Source organism: Engystomops pustulosus, chromosome 4 (assembly GCF_040894005.1).
Source record: "Engystomops pustulosus chromosome 4, aEngPut4.maternal, whole genome shotgun sequence".
In the NCBI taxonomy this organism is placed as follows: domain Eukaryota; kingdom Metazoa; phylum Chordata; class Amphibia; order Anura; family Leptodactylidae; genus Engystomops; species Engystomops pustulosus.
In genome coordinates, this window is record NC_092414.1 from 28789628 (window position 1) to 28809441 (window position 19814).

The following is a 19814-nucleotide window of genomic DNA, read 5'->3' on the forward strand; positions in this document are numbered from 1 at the left end:
ATATTTTATTCTGTTGATGAACTGGGATCATCAGCCAAATCCAAGAGTCGGTTGGTTGTAGCCTATAAACATAGGATATGGGTCATAATAATTAATAATAATTCCTTTAATTATATAGCGCATTATGTAGTGCTGCATAGAGTTTTGCCAAATCAGTCCCTGTCCCCAATGGGGCTCACAATCTAATCAACCTACCAGTATGTTTTTAAGTGTCGGAGGAAACCGGAGGACCTGGAGGAAATCCAAGCAAACACGGAGAGAACATACAAACTCTATGCAGATGTTGACCTTTGGACTTGAATCCAGGTCCCCAGCACGGCGCGGCTGTAATGCTAACCAATAAGCCACCGTGCTGCCCTTATGTGGGTCATAGACTACTCCAAGCTCTCATGGGTATCTTGTGGTGTTGTAAGTCACAGATTATTGATTCAACTGACCTGGATCAGGTATAGCACAGTATATCAAGCTTTCCGCTTCTGGCCACAAGTTTTTCGTGAACTGCACAAATATCATTCGAGCAATAGTAAGGGAAGCTCAACAATATTGAAATAATGGATAACCCTTTTAAAGCAAACTGGAGGCAGAGAGGAGCTTAATAGTGATGGGAAGTCCGGCTCTTCTTAGGGATCAGGATCATTAGGCTCCTCTCACTAAGAAGAGCCGGCTCTTCTGGCTCCTGAATTGCTACCTATTAAATTTATAATAGGGAGCCTCAGGCCAGTAAGTCACCCACACCACTCCACTTTTAACCCGATTTCAGGTTAAAGGAGGCTTGGTAAGCCAATTAGGGGCGGGGTTACTGTGGGAGTCGACTCTAGTTAAAAAAAAATACATATTCTTTATTGAAACATCTTCTTAAAAAAGTATGCAGGCCGTCAGGTAGAGCAGGAGGGGAGAGAAAAGCTGCACCGCGAGGAGCAGTCCGTTATGTGCTCCACAAGCGCTTATCCACCTCAAATTATAATGCGTCCGCACCTGTCTTTAAGTAGAAGGTGGTGGACTTTACTAGAGTAACCAAAGGACGCTCGGGTACCAGACATTGTAAGCCCACCCCATTCATTTGCGTCATAAGCGCATCATTACCGAGAGAGGAGCCAAAATCGGGGAAACCTGATACAACTATATATCAGAGTTACTCATGCTCATCCCCTCTCAAGCATGTGTGGCTTATAAAAAGTTAAAATGGGAATACAGTATTAGTTATTACAGCAAATAGTTTATTGGTGGGGGGGGAGGTATAAATGGGAAGGGAACATGATATCAAATATGTCAAACATGTCCAATCCTACTTTTGTTGCTTTAAGTTGCTCTAAGTGTTCCCAAATTTTGTGCCCAAAAACAGAACAAGTCATGAGTGTTGGAAAAACCACCAAAATAAGGCCCAAGAGGCGCAGCAAGGTAAAAAAAAAAATTACCTGCCGTTTAAAAGTTGATAATAAATGCCCCCCCCCCCATTGACTTTTTTGACCATGTAGAAATCTATGAAAAAAGTTAAGAATTTGGGAGTATTGTTTCCTTTGTCGTCACACACTCTGGGACTATCCACACAGGGTTGACAGTGACAGTTGCTGTAGTTACTCAACGTTAACTTCTATTTCGAATTTTGAAAAATTAATTAGAAAACTATTATTTTGTAAACCACAATAATTCTCAAAAGAAAACGCCAATTCAAGATCGCTGCAGGTCCTCCTTTATAGGAAATCTACCACGAAGAAGCTACTATCAGAAGTAGATGTGATGGTAAATTCCTCCTGCCTCTGCTCTAATCTGTAATTTAATAATCCCTGAACCTAACTTGACACAAAACTTTATTTTAGTAATGTGTAAATTAACTGCAGAGACTACTGGGGGGTGAAGAAGCCTTAGCTCCCGGTGCCCGGCCAGGATAGTACACGCCCCAGTAGCCTCTGCCATTCATTTACATATCACTAAAATAAAGTTTTTAACAAATTAGTTTGCAGGATTATTAAATTACAGATTAGGGCAGAGACAGGAAGGAGGAATCTGCTGTCAGATCTACTACTGATTATTCCTCATGGTAGGTTTCCTTTAATTGTTGACTATATATAATGACTTCTATTGGGGTATTTTCACACTGGGTGCCAAAGTGTGATAATATGGTGGAGCCCAACATTTCTGAGCACCAAGAAGTCATGTAGAGCCGCTCTAAGGAGAATCTCTCTCTTAGGGGGGACTTGTCACATCCACAAAGGGCTCCAGGTATAATTTAATGACTCCTGTGACCGTAATCCAGGGGATTTGTACTTGTGGTTCCCCGACGGATTACCATTACCTGTTACCATATTTGGAGGGGGGAGGGGGCTTCTAGGGAAAGGGAATATCAATGAGGGTATCATGCATGGATACAGTGATACAGAAGAACTGAAGAGGTGCCCTTTGAAGAAAACTCTTGTTAATTTGTAAAGTCAGAAATAATAAAAGTCCGTCTAATGAAATCATGAGTCAGCAGCTGGCATCACTTGTGGATTTTCTAAACATCCCCTCATATCCTGAGACCAGAAAAAAAAAAGACAGGGATAAATCAGGCAGAATTGAAAACAGACTCTCAGTCACCCTCACACTGAGGGGAGAGCAGGAGGAGGGGGAGGCTCTTAGTTAAAAAAAAAAAAAAAAAAAATCGGAGAAAAGGAAAAGGGAAGAGGGGAGTAAGACAGACCAGCTGAGCGGAGACAGCTCCGGACTTCTCTCTCCTCTCATTGACTTCTCTTCTTCCATCAAAGCATCAACACTTACAGGGAAATCTCTTCATATGACGTAATGACTCTCAAAAACCTTCATTCTGACTCTCTAAAAGAAAGTTTCTGAACTCTCTAAAAGTTTCTGATGCCTCCAGACACCGCTGCTTCATCCATTGTACAAGGCATTTTCTGTTAACGGCTTTGGCAAAAGTTCATTTTTCCTTTTTTTTTTTTTTTTTCTTTCCCGGATCTTTCTTTTATTGAATCCAATGGAAAATTTTGCGAAACATTCCGGCATTTAACTGCAAGACCTCAGAGAGAGAAAAAATCAGACAAGAAAACAGGAAGGAGTATCTGAATGTCTTCTGCAGAGATTTAAAGGAGACACAAGTGCACCGTGCTAGGTAGGTGGATGGGGGTGCATGTGCCTTTAAGAAACTTTTTGGAACTTTTGATGTTTGTCGAGAGTGGATGATTTGCTCCTATCAGAATGAAAAGGAAAGCAGAAGTGCACACGTTTCTCAGTGTCTTGTTTCCTTCAGTCTTGTGTATTTTTGTAGGATCAACGCATCATTTACATGGAATAGAGGACAAGACCATTAAAGGGGCTGCAATGTAAATCCCTTTAATAGAACATTTTATAATTTGTATAGAATTATGGTTAAGATATATAGAGATGCTAGTGACTGTATTTACTTATGTAGGTCATACATATGTGTCCGTGGTACTTGGAGGTGTGTCCTCCCTTAAAGGGGCATTCTCATTGTTGATATTGATGACATATCCATAAGGTATAACATAAACGCATTTACTAAGGACCAATTTTCTGATGGACTTTTCACGTTCTTTTAGGTGCAAACTGCTTGCACAGGTATTTAAGAAGCGTCCACACCGCAACCCTTTTGTGGCGCACCTGCGCTAGCCGCCATGCGACACAAATTAGGGGGCGCTCCGGCTCTGAGCGCCATATTTAACATGCAAATTGTGTCGCACGCCTTATGTTAAAGGTGCACCACAAAAAAGATGGTAAACTCTGTCAGGCCAGTGCAGGTAAGCGACAGATTCATGACATCTGGCACACGTTCTTAATGAATCTGTCGCACCCAGCATTATACTTTTAGTGCAGTTTCCGACAATCAAGTAAATGTGCCCCATTATGACCCACATTTATCAAAACTAGTGCACTCTGCACTATGTGCAGTTTGCCTGTGTGCAGATCAAAACTCCATGAATCTGGCGCATTCACGTTCTCGAGATAGGCTGGGGTCTCATAGGTGGGACTCGCATCTATCACGTATAGCGTGTGACATGTCAAGATGTGAATTCACCTCTACCATAGACCTGAATGGAGAGCGGTCGCGCATGTGCAGATATTCTGGGTGGGCATTTATCATCGCCTTTGAAGCAGAAAACTGTCGGCCTCTCTTGTGCCGTATTTATGAAGTGTCAATAATCCGTCATTAATTCCTTGCACCTCAAACTTAAATCACACAGAAATTTATAGCACATTTCCAGCGCCACCCTGCGCCCAAATTAATAAATGCCCCCCTCTATGTTCAAACATGTGGCGGTAGTTGGTGAACAGATTTCTCAAGATAGGCTGGGATCTCATAGGTGGGACTCAAATCTACCAAGTATTTGTGATATATCAATATGAGAATTCACTTCCACAATACACCTGAATGGAGAGCGGTCACGCATGTGCAGAAACTTTGATTTTTTTAGGGGGCAGCAGATTCCCGTTTTTGCTATAGGCTAGGGTCTCAAAGGTGGGATCCGCATCTATAGTGTATGTGTGACATTTCAAGATGAGAATTCCCCTTTAAGGGAGGACACACCATACACATATTGGGGGAGATTTATCATCAAGTTTCTGAAGTAAATCTGTTCTAGTTGCCCATGGAAACCAATCAGAGCTCAGCTTTAATTTTATAAACAGCTGTGGGAAATTGAAAGCTGAGGTCTGATTGGTTGCGATAGCAAACTAGAACAGGTCTGCTCTAAGAGACTTATGATACATCTCCCCCATTCTCTCATACATGCGAACAAACTTGCAGTTTTGCATCAGTTCCACAGAACAGGGGTAGACCTCCAATTGAAATACTGCTCCGGACTTGGGCACACCAAACTGGTATCAGTGGTAAAATCCCTTTAAGACACATATGTATACATACAAACAAATGTGTATACAGCGTTATATCCCTATAGTTAGGTCTGCATCTAAGGAAACACAATCCCCCTTCTAGCAAAAGACCCTGAGATCCACAGTCGCCGTCCAGATTTCGCCACGAAAACTGGCTGAGGATGATGAACATTTCTAACCCCCTTTAAATTCTCGTCGAACAACACAAGAAAAACGTTGCATTCCTGAGGCTGTGAAGTAACGCAGGCAGGAATGGCCCCGCTCCAGGATTATGTCGCAGATTGTTTGAAAGCTTCAATTTGTCCTTAAAGACACATTATTGCATTTCACAAGTTTTTGGTAATTGTTGCTATGTTTATGTAAAGAAATGCCTGAATGTCTGAGGTAGCGATAGCCCACTGGGGTAGGGGATGCAGCACAGGGGGTTAAACGCTCACAGAGGATCGAAACCTCCAGGGAAATGCTTCACCTGATGATGTGAATTTATTGTTTACATACGAGGTGTTTGCTTTACTGCTAATGCTGTAAAATTGATGATGATTAACAATGAACTTAAAGGGTGGAGAAATGGACCCCTTTAATTAGAGATATAATTGAGAATACCTGACTGTTTTCAATATCTCTGCTTGCTGCTATTCATATGGAATCTTCATTGCTTACTTACAGCAGTTAAAAATAAGTCCTAGTCCTGTGATGATCAATCAGTACTATTATTACTGGTGACAGTGGGTGTTTAAATAATGAATCTGGAACACCCCTTTAATTTCTGGTTTTTACCCTTTTCCATAAAGCGAGGATGAAATCTGCTTTAAATTTTTCAGCAAAATCTGCACTTGGTTCTGATCATGTAGATGTGTCATTTTTAGCAAGTTAAGGGACATCTACCACCAGGATGAAGGATTGTAAACCAAGCACACTGACATACTGGTGTGTGCACCCACTGGTAGGATCTGTTCTTCTTTAAGCTTCCTATACCCTTGTTTTTACAAAAACAAGACTTTAAAAATTTAGCAAATTAGCCCAAGGGGCTCCAGACATCATAGATGTTAAGGGCTCATTTGCATAATTTTTAAAGCCTTTTTTTCTTAAAAACAAGGGCATAGGAAGCTTAAAGTAGAGCAGATCTTACCAGAGGGGGCACACACCAGTAAGTCAGATGTTTTTTCAAGGTTGGAGCTGGCCACCCTGCTTTTCCAGCATCCTGATAGACAACTGTGCATTGGTATAGTAGGAGAGTACATAGATGTGAAACATATCTCTTTCATATGTCCTTTAATTTTCTAACCCATGGAGAGGGAATCATTGTACACCACCCAAAATAGACAGACCTGGAATGGAGCTATTTAATAGTACCTTTTCTATTTCAAAGTTATTTGTCATTTCTGAGAAAATTCAGGAAAAATAACTGTATGCAAATTAGCTTCCCGGTGCACTGGAGGCGGGGCTGTATCTGCTCATTCTTTTGATGCTTTTTTATGCTCCCCATAGTGCAGCTCATTTTTATAATGATTGACATCTTCCATATGAATAAGGTAAAGAGTAGAACAGGTGTAACTGAAACCAAGGCTCCGCCCCCAGTGCACCGAGAAGCTAATTTGCATAAACATTTGCATTATATTTTCTCTGAAAGAACAGATTGATGGAGCACAGGATGTATAAACTTTTACTTGTGGGTTGATTTGACAGATGTATTAGAGTACTAGGAGCCACAAACATATATCCTAAGGGAACTCGATCTAGTCCACATGAACTTTGTTGCTCATAGTTTATGTAAACCTCCCAATTATTACTATTGGCAATGCACTATATTAGCTCTGGGGTAAATGTTAGAAGGGTATATTATTAGTTCATTTAAAAGGGGTTGTACCAAGTATTATCGTTATACCCTATCCACAGACTAGGGGTCAACAAAGCGATCGGTGCTGGACCAAGGCCGTGTTCACACACAGCGTTTGTGTATTTTAAAATACAACTGAAATGCTGCAGGGGAAGGGCTTGCCCGATCACCGATTTGTTTCCATTGAAACGGGAACAAGCTCCACCTGTTTTGCAAAAAAAAAAACCCTCTTATAAAAAGTGCAACACAAATGGTGCGTGTGAATGGTGCCTGACTGCTGGAACCAGCGCCGTTCACGAGAACAGACGGCCCATCCATCACTAAAACATTGGTCCTGTTGATTGAATGAAGCAACAGGTCCTGTATATATAAATAAATCCAATCGGAGCATCAGAAATTTCTTAGCACAGTTCTAGTTCGGACCTGCTGTAGAAAGTGAATGGGAGGGCCAGCGATACCTGAGCACTGTGCTTGGCAATTTCTGACACTCCTGCAGTATAGATTGAAGCTTATGCTTGACCTGACGCTTAATAGGTTAGTGAAAACAGGACCCCTTATCTCATGATCCTTCCAACAGTTAAACCCCCAACTAATGAGGGTCTTATAACCTATCCTGTGAAGAGACGGTAATAATTGTCACAACCCCTTTAAGTTGTTACTCTATAAATACCTACTTATTTTGCATGTGCTTACAGCGGAGCAGACGTCACGCTGCCCCTTTAACGCGATAAACTTTTCAACTCTGGAAGTGACAGTGACAAATAACATGAACCACGGCCTGGGAAACTGAACGAGCCTCCTTGTAAATACCAAGCAACAACCTGCTAATGGTAAATCAACATTTGGGTATGTCATTACTGGACCCGGTGTATCCCAGCAACTGGTCACTACACCTCCGAGAGCCACTCAACTCTGGATAGAGAAAAGGACACCTGCACAAGCAGCAATGTGCAGCGCCTGTGAAAAAAGGAGATTACAGTTAAAGGGGATTTCCATCTAATGTCTAAAATTGCCCATGTTGGAGTAAATCACAATAAGCACAATGGGGGTTACATATGTATCATTGGTTTTACTGGACTTTTTCGCTGTAAAAAAGTCTCAAAGTAGTTGAATTGAGGTTTTTTGAGACTTTTCACTGCTAAAAAGTCTCACAGGACAATATACACCTCTTCATTAATCTGGCGTAAACATAGAACTATTGCAAGTGCAAAAGCCAGATTCGTGACTCATAAAAAGTCTAAGGGGGATATTTATCCGGGTCTCTGCGTCCCGTCAGTAGAGTAGAAGCCCTGAAATAATCGCAAATGCAAACTTATTGCTAGAACTTGCGATTATTTTCCCCAATCCGTCACTGGCATGAAGGGGCGTGAAAGGAGGGCGTGTCCGGGAGTAGGCCGGCGTGGGGCGTTACTGCCCCCCAACGCCTGCGCACTCGCTGCGTCCGGCGAATTTTCACAAGTAATTCTATACATTTTTATTTCTATACAAATAAACGCTGCGCAAGACCCCACTGAAGCCTCTTGATGTATCGGGCTGCACATGAGTGCTGGCGTATGATAGATAAACCCTTTTATATTCACCTCAGTCCCCTGCTGGTGTATGTTATGTGCTGAAACATTTTGAGACATTGGGGGTCATTTACTAAGGGCCCGATTCGCTTTTCCCGACGTGTTACCCGAATATTTCCGATTTGCGCCGATTTTTTCCTGTATTGCCCCGGGATTTTGGCGCACGCGATCGGATTTTGGCGCATCAGCGCCAGCATGCACGCAACGGAAATCGGGGGGCGTGGCCGAACGAAAACCCGACGCATTCGGAAAAAGCGCCGCATTTAAAAAAAAAATGTGTTGCGAAAATTGGACTTACCTTCACCAAGTATAGGCCGGTGAATTTCAGGGCATTCCAGCGGCCCTCGGGGAACTTCAGCGCAGCAGCGACATCTGGTGGACGGCGGAGGAACTACCTTAGTGAATCCCGGCCGGACCCGAATCCACCGCAGAGAACGCGCCGTTGGATCGCGAATGGGCCGGGTAAGTAATTCTGCCCCATTTTATGGAAAAAAAAAAATAGACAATAAGAACATTTATTAAAGGGCCAAAGCCACTTTACTGAATCTGATGGGCACCGGAGCTCTAAAAATAGACATAGAACTGTCCCAAGGAGCCGCCTACTAAGAAAGGCTGTTCAGGACCCTCCTTTATTATCCAGAACAAAAAGTGGCTACATTACAATCATTCAATTTGCTCGAGCTGACATATTTATAAGAAAAAGACAATTATTTACAGCTAGAATTCTTTATATCACCTTTGGTGGTTCTGCAGGAAAATTGTGGACATCATGTGGTCATAGAATTGAATACAGTAGTGTTGGGTAAAAAACAGAACATGGCTTCCCCCAATCCAACATGGCTCCCCCATCAAAATGGGAAATTTATTATCCACGTTGATTTTTTGCCCTACCAAAGTCTCAATTTTGTACATAAACCCGCTTTTACAACAAAAAGTTGTGACATCTTACCATGTTAGGCCACCCCTGGCACCTAGAATAGACAAAGCAGTTTCCAGCAGCATATTCTCATCTCGGCCAGGTTTGGTCACCCCTTTAATAGTTGAAGCACAAATTTGCATGAGTTAAGCTGGAATTACAAATTGTAAGGTTTACAATACGAATTACACACTAGTGACTAAGTAGATCTTAACCCAAATGTTTATGATTATAAACAGAATCAGGTTTCTAGACTAAATAGCGTCTGTGATAAGTCTATGAAGTGTCTGAGAGCGAGTGACATCATCAAGGTAAAAGTTTTTTGAGTCCTGATGATGTCACTGACTATTTTTTATACATTTACAATATAACTAGGAAAGGTAAAGCTTTCATTTTTTTCAAAATAATAATTATTATCTATAAAACCATTATTGATAACAGAATTTTTTTCGTAGTCGGAATTTGCTATTGAAATATAAAAAAAAGTCGGAATTTTTTATTGAAATATAAAAAAACATGTAATAACTTTCTCTAGTAAAATAAGGAAGTTTAAGGGTTAAAAAAAGAACCTCGTTTTTCACTCTCACTTCCCGCTCGTCACATCATCGATGGATCTGATTTTACTTTAATCTAAACGTTTTTAACATATAAGGCCAAAATGACATTCTGCCCAGAAAACTTATTTTCCTGGAACTCTGGAGTTCCCCTGTTTTTTTTTTTTGCAGCCCATTTTATGAGCCAAAGCAATGATTATTTAAAGGTTGTGTCTCTGAAACAGAAACTTTCCCAAATTTCAAAGCTTGATACAAGGCCATCATAAAATTACTCACAACTGTGTCCTCCGAAGGGTATGCATGCTGTAAAATTGGGGAGTTGTACATTGTGTGTATATATATATATATATATATATATATATATATATATATATATATATATATATATATACCTTATAATATATATATATATATATATATATATATACACAGGCAGTCCATGGGTTACGTACAAGATAGGGTCTGTAGGTTTGTTCTTAAGTTGAATTTGTATGTAAGTCGGAACTGTATATTTTACTATTGTAATTTGTTTTAGTCTCTGTGACAATTGGATTTTAAAAATGTTGGGTTGTCATAAGAACCAGGACTAACAATAAAGCTTCATTGTAGACACCTGTGATAACTGTTACAGCTGATTATTGTAGCCAAAGGCTACAATAAACAGCTATAGGTTTGTACTTAAGTTGAACTTGTATGTAAGTTGCAACAGGTATGTTTTATAATTGTAACTCCAGAAAAAAAAATTGTCTGCTGTCATGGGAACAAGGATTATAAATAAAGCTTCATTACAGACACCTTACAGCTGGGACTAAAGTAAAGCATCCAGGGAGCTTCACCACAGTGATCAGAGAGATCCTTCTGTAACTAGGGGTGGTCTGTAAGTCGAGTGTCCTTAAAGGGAAACTGTCATCAGAAATTGGCCTAATAAACTATTACTATTGTCAAGCAGCTAAGCATGTTTCTTTCATAGCCCAGTGTGGTGGCATTATCGAGAAAATCAACTTTGAAGTGAGATGTAAATTGGTTGTATAAAGTGAGGGAGGCTGACAGTTGAACACTGAAGTCAAGCTCTCCCAACCTCTGCACACCTCTTCCTCTGTGATTGACATCATGTGCCAGACTTCAGGAGATCTGATCAATGATAGCCCAGGACACAGGACCATGAATTACAGTGAAGGAGGCGATCTGAGGCAGGGAGAGCTTGACTTCAGTGTTAAACTCTCCGCCTCCTTGACTTCATAAAATCAATTTACATCTCACTTCAAAGCTGATTTTATGGATGATGCCACCACACCAGGCCATGGAAGAAACATCAACTAGAAGCTGCTCAGCTGCTTGACAATATACTGGTAGTGGTTAATTAGGCCATTTTCTGATGACCGGTTCCCTTTAAGTCAGGGACCACCTGTACTTAAATAATATATTAGCTATTAAATCCTATACAGGCGGTCCCCTACTTAAGAACACCCCACTTACAGACAACCCCTAGTTAAAGACGGACCCCTCTGCCCACTGTGACCTCTAGTGAAGCTCTCTGGATGTTACTATAGTCCCAGCTAGCAATGATCAGCTGTAAGGTGTCTGTAATGAAGCTTTATTGATAATCCTTGGTCCTTTTACAGCAAAAAAAATTTGTAACTGCAATTGTCAGTGGGGCCAGAAATTTTTTTTGTCTGGATCTACAAATATAAAATATACAGTTTTGACTTACATACAAATTCAACTTAAGAACAAACCTATGGAACCTATCTTGTACGTAACCCGGGGGACTGGTTGGTTAAAATGAGTTCCTTTTATCTAAATGGGTAAAACTTTGTTGGCAGTCATGTGGATTCTAATTTCATAGGATAATCAAAGAAATATATGTCCCCGGTCTGGTAGAATAGGTTGTGTCCACTGTGTTGAAACCCCCTAAACTATGGGCAACCGAGTAATTGCTTTGGGTGTTATATGGCTAAATATGCCCCTTTTACCATTTTTACCATATGTACTTCCTGGGACCCCAAACAAAGTTGTATCTGGGGGCCCCGTTATGTACAGAGTGACCTAAAATAGAAGGTGGTCAGCCATAGCCTCAAACTGTATCGCTGTTGTGTAGGCACCCGTAAGGATATGGATCACCGTCCCACCTGATCCGTAAGAAATGGCTTCATCTCACCTCTGTGTTTGCTCCCCTATTCACACCTAATCACTTTGATTTCTTGATTGGTAAATCCAACCCAACCCCCATATTGTCACTGTAGATAAGTAATAATCTAAATGTAATGACCACATCTTTTACCAGGGATTTCTGTGTATGCTAACCAGATGTAGCCACTCATCAGCCTTGACATCATGTCTACTCTCCACCCCACCAGACTATTGCTTAAGGGCATCTTTCATTTCTACTTGTCGATTGAAAGGTAGTAATTGCCCCTAACCAGTCAATGGCCCAATCTTGACATATGCCCGTGACCTTCATGAGACCTTCTTCAGGAGGTCACATTTCCTGGCAGGAGGAACATTCTAGAAACAGGAAGTTAGTAATTCATGGGTTAATCGGGTTCACTCTGACTGGTATTTTGGTAGTCACATAATGGGCATAATTGTGCCTAATACTTCAGCAGTGACAGGTCCGCTCTAAGCTGGTAGGACGTCATTCTACTAATATATTGTCACGGCACAGATGGTTTTTGCAGCATAGTCTAGCTAAAAAGTTTGCTAGAAAATTCTCTTACTGATCTTGAGATAAGAGGTTTTAGCCATAACATTGTAGTGGGCATTTACAATAGTGGATTATAAAATGGGCAGTTTAGGTGGACATGGGCCCATAACCAAAACAGGACCAGTGTCTAAAAGAAAATCTTATTCAAGATCCATCATGATAAAACAGGGACACTTACTCATAGATCCAGACACCTTGACTGTGGTAATCTTCTTATATTTATTACCCATGACCTACTTCCTTCTAAAATCAACTTTTAAAATTATGCTAATGAGACAGAAGGCCTCTGGTGAGTGTTTCCAGAGCCCCCTAGTGCTGTAGTTTCACAAGCTGTTATAAAGAGAAGAGCAGGTCTCCCATAGAGATGGGTTGTTCGCGAACGAGCCAGCATGAAGAGCCGATAGCTTACTTAATTCCCCCCCAATCAACCCGACATGTCCCCTTTAACCCGATAAAATCAGATTAAAAGTGGATTTGGTGATTGATTGGCCTGAGGCTCCCTATTATATATTTAATACAGAGCCGTTCAGGATCCAGAAGAGCCGGCTCTTCTTAGTGAGTGGAGCCTAATTATCCAGCTTACTAAGAAGTGCCGGACTTCCCATCACTAGTCTCTCCTCTCCCTGCACTTCCTGCTGCTGCTCGATTATACAGGAAGGCTGCTCATTGTAATAGCCTGCAAAGCTACAGCTGGTAAGCTGGTAAGCCAAGAGCCCGTCTTGCTCAATAGCATACTTTTAAAAGCAGATTTCAGAAGAAAGGAGGTCATGGATAACAAATATAAGGAGATTACCACAGTCACGGTTCCTGGATCTATGAGTACCACAAGTGTCCCTGGTTTATCATGATGGATTTTGATGGTAGATTTCATGTGAGTTAATAAAGAGAGGGTCCTCCATACAAGTGGTTTATAATGGCAATGAAAAAAAAAATCCAAAATATCATCCCTCTTCCCAGATATGAGACCGAAGAGAATGAATTTATATGGTGTTATAGTGCGGTAACCATGTAGAATCCGATAATACGGCATAAGCTAAGAGCACATACCATGATGGATTATGCACAGGTTTCCATCTAATCTTTCGCGGGCAGGAGGGGTGTATGACCAGAATACATATCATGGGCATGAGTCGCATCTTAAGATCCCAGAGTTACTAACATGGATGTGTCATCCCCTGACAGGAGGCAACAATGGACGAGAATTTGCAGTGACTAAGAAAAGCAGCCGTGAAATTGCCCCGGAAACTAATCTTAGCTTTTTGATTGTAAAAGGATAAGAATGTTATCTGTGCGCAGACATCAGATATTCTGGATGTGGAGATAACAGATGTTGAGGTAGAAATAGGACAGTCAGCTCCACTGTCTGTGCACAGTTGTCTCTGGTTTTTGAGGATTTTGGCCAACGTTCAATATTCTACGCTTGTCCCTTCATTGCGATTACCTTCTGCCCGTCCCGAATCCATGACGTGTGCCTGGCACCCGCAGCAGATGAATGAAGTCTCTATCTTCTTCCACAACATGACCTGACCACAGAAGATGAATAAAATGCTTCTGTAATTACTAATCTCTGCTGTCCAACTTAGCGAGGATTAAGGAAAGGATCAACATTAGTGGGGGGGGGGGCAAGGTGGTATCGGCATGGGTGGTAATATGAACGCAGCGTTGTAATGAATGGGACATATGCCGATTTATATAATTAATAGGCTCAAAGCCCTAATACATTTGGAGAATGCTATCAACTCAAACCTTTGATGTCAATTTTCAACAGAATTTTGGGAAAGCCTCCCTACTGTGTACAAAGGGAATAACACAGAGACATATGTGCAGAAAACAGACAGTTCTGACTATGGCTCTTTTCTCTGTGTTAGTTCCGGTGCAGCTGATCAGGGGGTGCCAGATATAAACCCCCCCCACCAATCTTATAACCATGACCTATGTTAAAGGGGTGTTACCCTTTCCACAGGATGGGGCCTAACTTGCTGATCAGTGGGGGTGTTAGTGCTGTGCTTGGCAATCTCCGTCAGCTCCATAGAGATGAACGGGGCAGTCCAACTATGTGCGACCGGCTGCTCCAGTCATCTCGGGGAGCAACAAGAGGTCCGACTGAGGTACCTCGGACCCCATTGGAACACCATTCAAGTGCTCTGTGGGGGTCCCATCACTGAGACCCCACCGATCAGTAAGTTAGGCCCAACTTGTTCTATGGTAAAACCCCTTTAAGGAGAAATCTTCAATATCTATAACCTGGAAAATTCCTTTAAGCCCTCTTTTAGACCCTCCAGCACACAATTGTTTTTTCCTTAGCTGTTATAGCTGCGTCTGTCTCCCAGTTCTGTGTATTGCTATGGGCTCATGCTCACTGCTGGGGAGCCCTCAGCAACATGTCTGATTATGTAAACGTGAGGTAAAACTCAAAGCATGAATTGTTCTTATCCATGTTTGTGGCATACAGTCACATAGAAGTCAATGAGATGCAAAAAACGGATTGACGCGGTAGTACTAGGTTTTCTGGCCATTTTTGTGGTTGGTTGCTGGGGAACAGTCATATAACCTTATGGGCTGGCCTAGGTCATTCACAATAATATAGACTACACACGGATTGTACATGGACCAATTTGTGGACATACAATTGGGACATGGGTAAAATACAGATTACACATGACCCACAAATACAGCCATTACAGCCTCAGATTGCGGACATTGAAAAAAGAAAAAGATTTATGCAAGTAGCCTAAACCTCAACATGTCTATTGGTCCCCATGCCAGACCCCCTAGGTCAAAATAACCTATTAACTCTATTAAATATAAAAATAATCCCCTGCAAAGTCACATGCCAATGAGTAGAGTCACTTTTAGCCTGAGATGAGTCACTTTTAGAGCTTCAGACAACTTTAGACAACTTTATCTTAGCTTCTACAACACCTACCAGAGATACAGGAAGTTAAAGGAAATCTACCACCAGGATCAAGGATTATAAACCAAGTACACTTCCATGCTGGCGTGTGACCTCTCTAGCAGTATGTGCTTTTCTTTAAGCTTCCTATGCCCTTGTTTAAAAAAAAAAGGCTTTAAAAAGTATGCAGATGAGCCTTAGGGGCACCAGGCTCCATTAACACCTATGGAGAACTGATCCCCTCAGGCTCATTTGCATAGTTTTTAGGAAGCTAAAAGAAGGGCAGATTCTGTCAGAGGGAGAACACATCTGCATGTCAGTGTGCTTGGTTTACAATCCTTGATCCTGGTGGTAGATTTCCTTTAAAGACATAGGGGCAGATTTATCAAGCTGTCTAAGGCCCCTTTTGTGCTCGCGAGTGTGATGCGCTGTACTCTCATCACACTCGCAACGTCTGCTGCTCGGATCGCACGGCCCAAATGCTGCAAACCGGAACTGAACTGACATGCTGAGTTCAGTTCCGGTTTGCAGCGTTCGGACCGTGGGATTCAAGTAGCACACGTTGCGGGTGTGATGCAAGTGTAGAAGGGGCCTAAAAGTCAGAATATTCTTAGTTGCCCATGGCAACCAATCACAGCTCCCCTTTAAAATATTCATGAGCACTGGTAAAATGAAAGCTGCGTTTGATAAATCTGCCCCATGGTTGGGAATTTATCTGCAGCTTTCAGAACCAGAACCAGATAGAAAGTGACTCTTCTCCTTCAGCCTCTAAAAGTGACTACTCTCAGGCAAAAGTGATTATTTTTAGCTCAATTGCATATGACTTTGAAGGTGATTTTTTTATAGGTCAATAGGTCAATAGGTCATGCCAGAAAGAATATTTCATAAGCTCCTGAGGGAGGTGTTAGGTTAGTGATAATAAAAGCTGATGAGAGTCTCCCTTTAAGAATGTCTACAATACATTTATTTTCTAAACTTTGTACGGATGACCTACTCTCCTAAAAACAGATTTGGGACCCTGAGTCTCATATACATAGCAGCATGTGGATGGTTTGGTGGTCCTAAATCAGCTTTCAGGTTAGTGCTAGTGTTCTTAAGCAGGGACGTTTAAGGCCATCTAAGGATCTCGTGACTTAGAACTGCGTCCTTAAAATCCAGGGCAAAACAAGCGCTCCTTCATATACATGGCTCCGATACAAATAATAAACATATTCACACATCCAGCAGACAAGTCAGTGCCAATACACACAAACACGGGGAAACGAGACACACGTCTGAAGTAGAGCGTGCAGACAGCCCGATCCTGTCTAATACCTCAGAATCCATCTTGGGCCAAGTGACTACTTGTTTTCATAATGCAAGAACATCGAGTGACTTCTGCCCATGATCCGGATCTTCGGGCTCTTCTTCATGCACTTTTGCTGTATCCATTTTCCGCAAGACGTATCGCCATCTTAATAATGGTGAGATTTCTTGACTGGCACGGCTAAATCGTAACATTCATGTATAAGTTATTTTCCCTGGCGAGACACACTGTCTTATTTGTACTGAAAATATGTTTGCTTGTGGGTTTTTGGGAAACTGGGCCAGGAAAAAGGCAGAACTACCATTGCTTCTTGCCATAGTAACTGAAATCAAGCTGAGTAGGCAAAACCGGAGAGATGCCATCGGAGACTGGGTTGACTCTTCTTAAAGGGGAAGCTAAAACTTTAGTAGCTATAGAGAAGAATTACAAAAATTTTTGTTCCATGGAATGGTCAACCTTTATATGATGTTGTACCAGACCCTTAGAGCAACATGAGGACTTATCATAAGGATGTCCTCAGCTCGGGACCTTGTCTATAAGACAGAATGGAGAGCTCCTCCATAAAATAGATAAAATCTATCATCTGAACATTATCTAAAAGCACTTTTCCTTTGGAGAAATACCTGTCTGGCCATAACCTTTATAACGTTTTATGGAGGTTCTTGGGGAAAAGGTAACGATCGTTCTTAGACGGTCCATAGAAAATTCCTGTGGTTGACTAAAAAATCCCTTTGGTTGACTGTTTTATGTATCTGGAAGATGATGTTGGCATTTGGCTTGAGATATTGAGATTTTGATGATGTATGGGCAACTTTAGGATGAAGATGAATATACAGACTGTCCCCTATTTAAGAACACCCAAATTACAGATGACCCCTAGTTACAAACAGACCTCTGGTAATTGGTAATTTACTGTACTTTAGCCCTTGGCTACAATAAAGAGCTATAACAGTTATTAAAGGTGTCTGTAATGAAGATTTAGTGTTAATCCTGGGTCCTATGACAATCCAACATTTTTAAAATCCAATTGTCACAGAGACCAAAAAAATTTGTCTGGAGCTACAATTATAAAGTATACAGTTCCGACTTACATACAACTTCAACTTAAGAACAAACCTACAGAACCTATGCTGTACATAACCCGGGGACTGTCTGTATGTCCCTTCATTGTGCTACTCAACACATACATCAAGCGTTGACTGCCTATTGGTCATAAGGTAAGAGTCCAGGAGAATTCCTTTACCAGATTTCAGATTTCATGCCCTTCAGTTTTTTTTTGTGAAAGGCTATTTCCATTATGAGGTCAGGGATCACCTTCTGAGTACATCCATAATAGTCTAGCCATCCGGTGAGGTGTCAGAGGGCACCACTTCGTCAAATAGAAATGGATCCAAGAACTAGGGTCAACATTTATCCAAGATTTACAGCATATTCTGTAGCTGAATGTCCTAGATGGGACATTAATCTTCTAGCCAACGTCCATCAAATTCCAATCCAGTCACACTTTGAGCTAATGTTTACTCCACCACATCCTCTACTTGTAAATGCTTGTAAATTTATGCACGTTGTTTTAGTATCAAATGTCTTCTGTCTGAAGTTTTCATGAAGTTCAGAAAAAGTTTGGATTTCAGTATGTAATGATTATACACGACTTAATATTCCTGGCAGGAAAATTATAATTTCACGTTCTGACATTTTCAGCCATGATTTATCATCATCATGAGTAGACCCACGTAGTCCTATTAGGAACATGGAGTGAACATCTACGAGTCACGTGACACAACCCATCCATTTATTACATGTTTGGCCATTTATAAGACCCTTAGCCGCTATAACACTACATATACAACCCTCGTGGATATGGTGCCGCTCACTGTTGCCATATCCTACCCAGACTCTGTTATCGTCTTTAAGAAGACTTTGGCAACGCTTTACGTGAAGGCCACACACTTCGATATCGATAGTGGTCCTGCAATGTGGACTTGATAAACTTCAAACACGCAATGGATGCTGCTTTTACATAAGATCAAAGCCTGTAGTGTTGGATTTCTTCACAGGAGTAAGAAAGTTTAGTCCATCTGGACAAAGCATTAAGACAACTGTTGTCTGGGCACACGCCAAGGCTTAACCCTGCTCTGTCTACATCAAAGTCCTGGGGGTTCATGCTTTGTTTTTTTTTATGGAAAATTTGCAGTTGATGCTATGATGTGGTTCATTACCTGCTGCTAAGTGTGTGACTCAGCAACTACCGTCCTCTCCAGTCTCCATAATGCTTATATAATACGCAATGTGCCATAAAATCTCGGTAATGTGAAGGTAATGAGATACTTTACCTTCATTAAGCATCTGAAATCTCCATGTCCTAATACAAAGCTAACAAAGTTGCAACAGATAAGGTATCTGTGTAGGACATAACACCGTGACAAAGCTACATTGGAGGTGTTGTCTTACTAATTCTTCCCTTTTCTCTATGTTCTATTATGATCCCAAACCCTACGAGCCCTCTTCTATAGACAAATGAATGGTTTTGAAGAGTTTTTCTTATACATAACACAGGATACATCTGTGTATTGTAAGGGTTCTTCTGACAATTAGAACCCCCAGCTATCACAAAAATGGGAACCCACTATTGCCTCTAAGTGTCCCATGCTTGGCCAGTAGTCTATTCATAGAATAGGTGATAAGTATTAATGCAAGTGTTCTTCTGACAATTAGAGCACCCAGTCGTCACCCAGGTGGCACTCCTCCCGTCATCGGGCCTGCAGCTCTGACACTTACAGAGCCTGCCTAAGATTGCTACCCAATCGGCACTCCTCCCACCATGAGGCCTGCAGCTCTGACACTTATAGAGCTTGGCTAATATTGCTGCCAAAGCAGCTTCTGTCTTCTTCAGACCCACGTTCCTGAATCAGGGCTTTGAGCATCCTTTGCAACGCTGCATCCAACCAGCTACCTTGGACATTAGCACATAGGACCTCTACCTCAGCCTGTTACCATTGTTACGTTGAAGCCTTGGAACAATGAGACTGTAAGTTTGATGTTCCACATCCTGACTTTTTGCGTGATCCCTCGCTGCTGCTAACATTACAAGCCTCCCCTCTACCGTCTACATACCTGTCAGGATCAGGGGATCCTATGGGCCACCGCGGGAGATGGAACTAGCCGACAGCTTGGACCGGAATCCAAGTGGCACC

At 41.6% G+C, this 19814-nt stretch overlaps 1 protein-coding gene and 1 long non-coding RNA gene across 2 annotated transcripts in view; one reads left to right on the forward strand and one right to left on the reverse strand.

The window, feature by feature from the left end:
• Positions 1 to 2633: 2633 nt before the first annotated feature.
• The window catches only part of PDGFRB (platelet derived growth factor receptor beta), a 90609-nt gene continuing 73428 nt past the window's right edge, over positions 2634 to 19814 (forward strand). The window contains exon 1 of the mRNA XM_072145598.1: positions 2634 to 3103. The gene's annotated coding sequence lies outside the window, so the exon portion shown is untranslated. The remainder of the gene's footprint in view (positions 3104 to 19814) is intronic.
• On the reverse strand, positions 9142 to 14751 carry LOC140128921 (uncharacterized). Its single transcript, XR_011855188.1, has 3 exons — positions 14666 to 14751; positions 13863 to 13944; positions 9142 to 9278 (listed from the first exon to the last, which is right to left on the reverse strand). It is a non-coding gene; the product is annotated as an uncharacterized lncRNA (long non-coding RNA).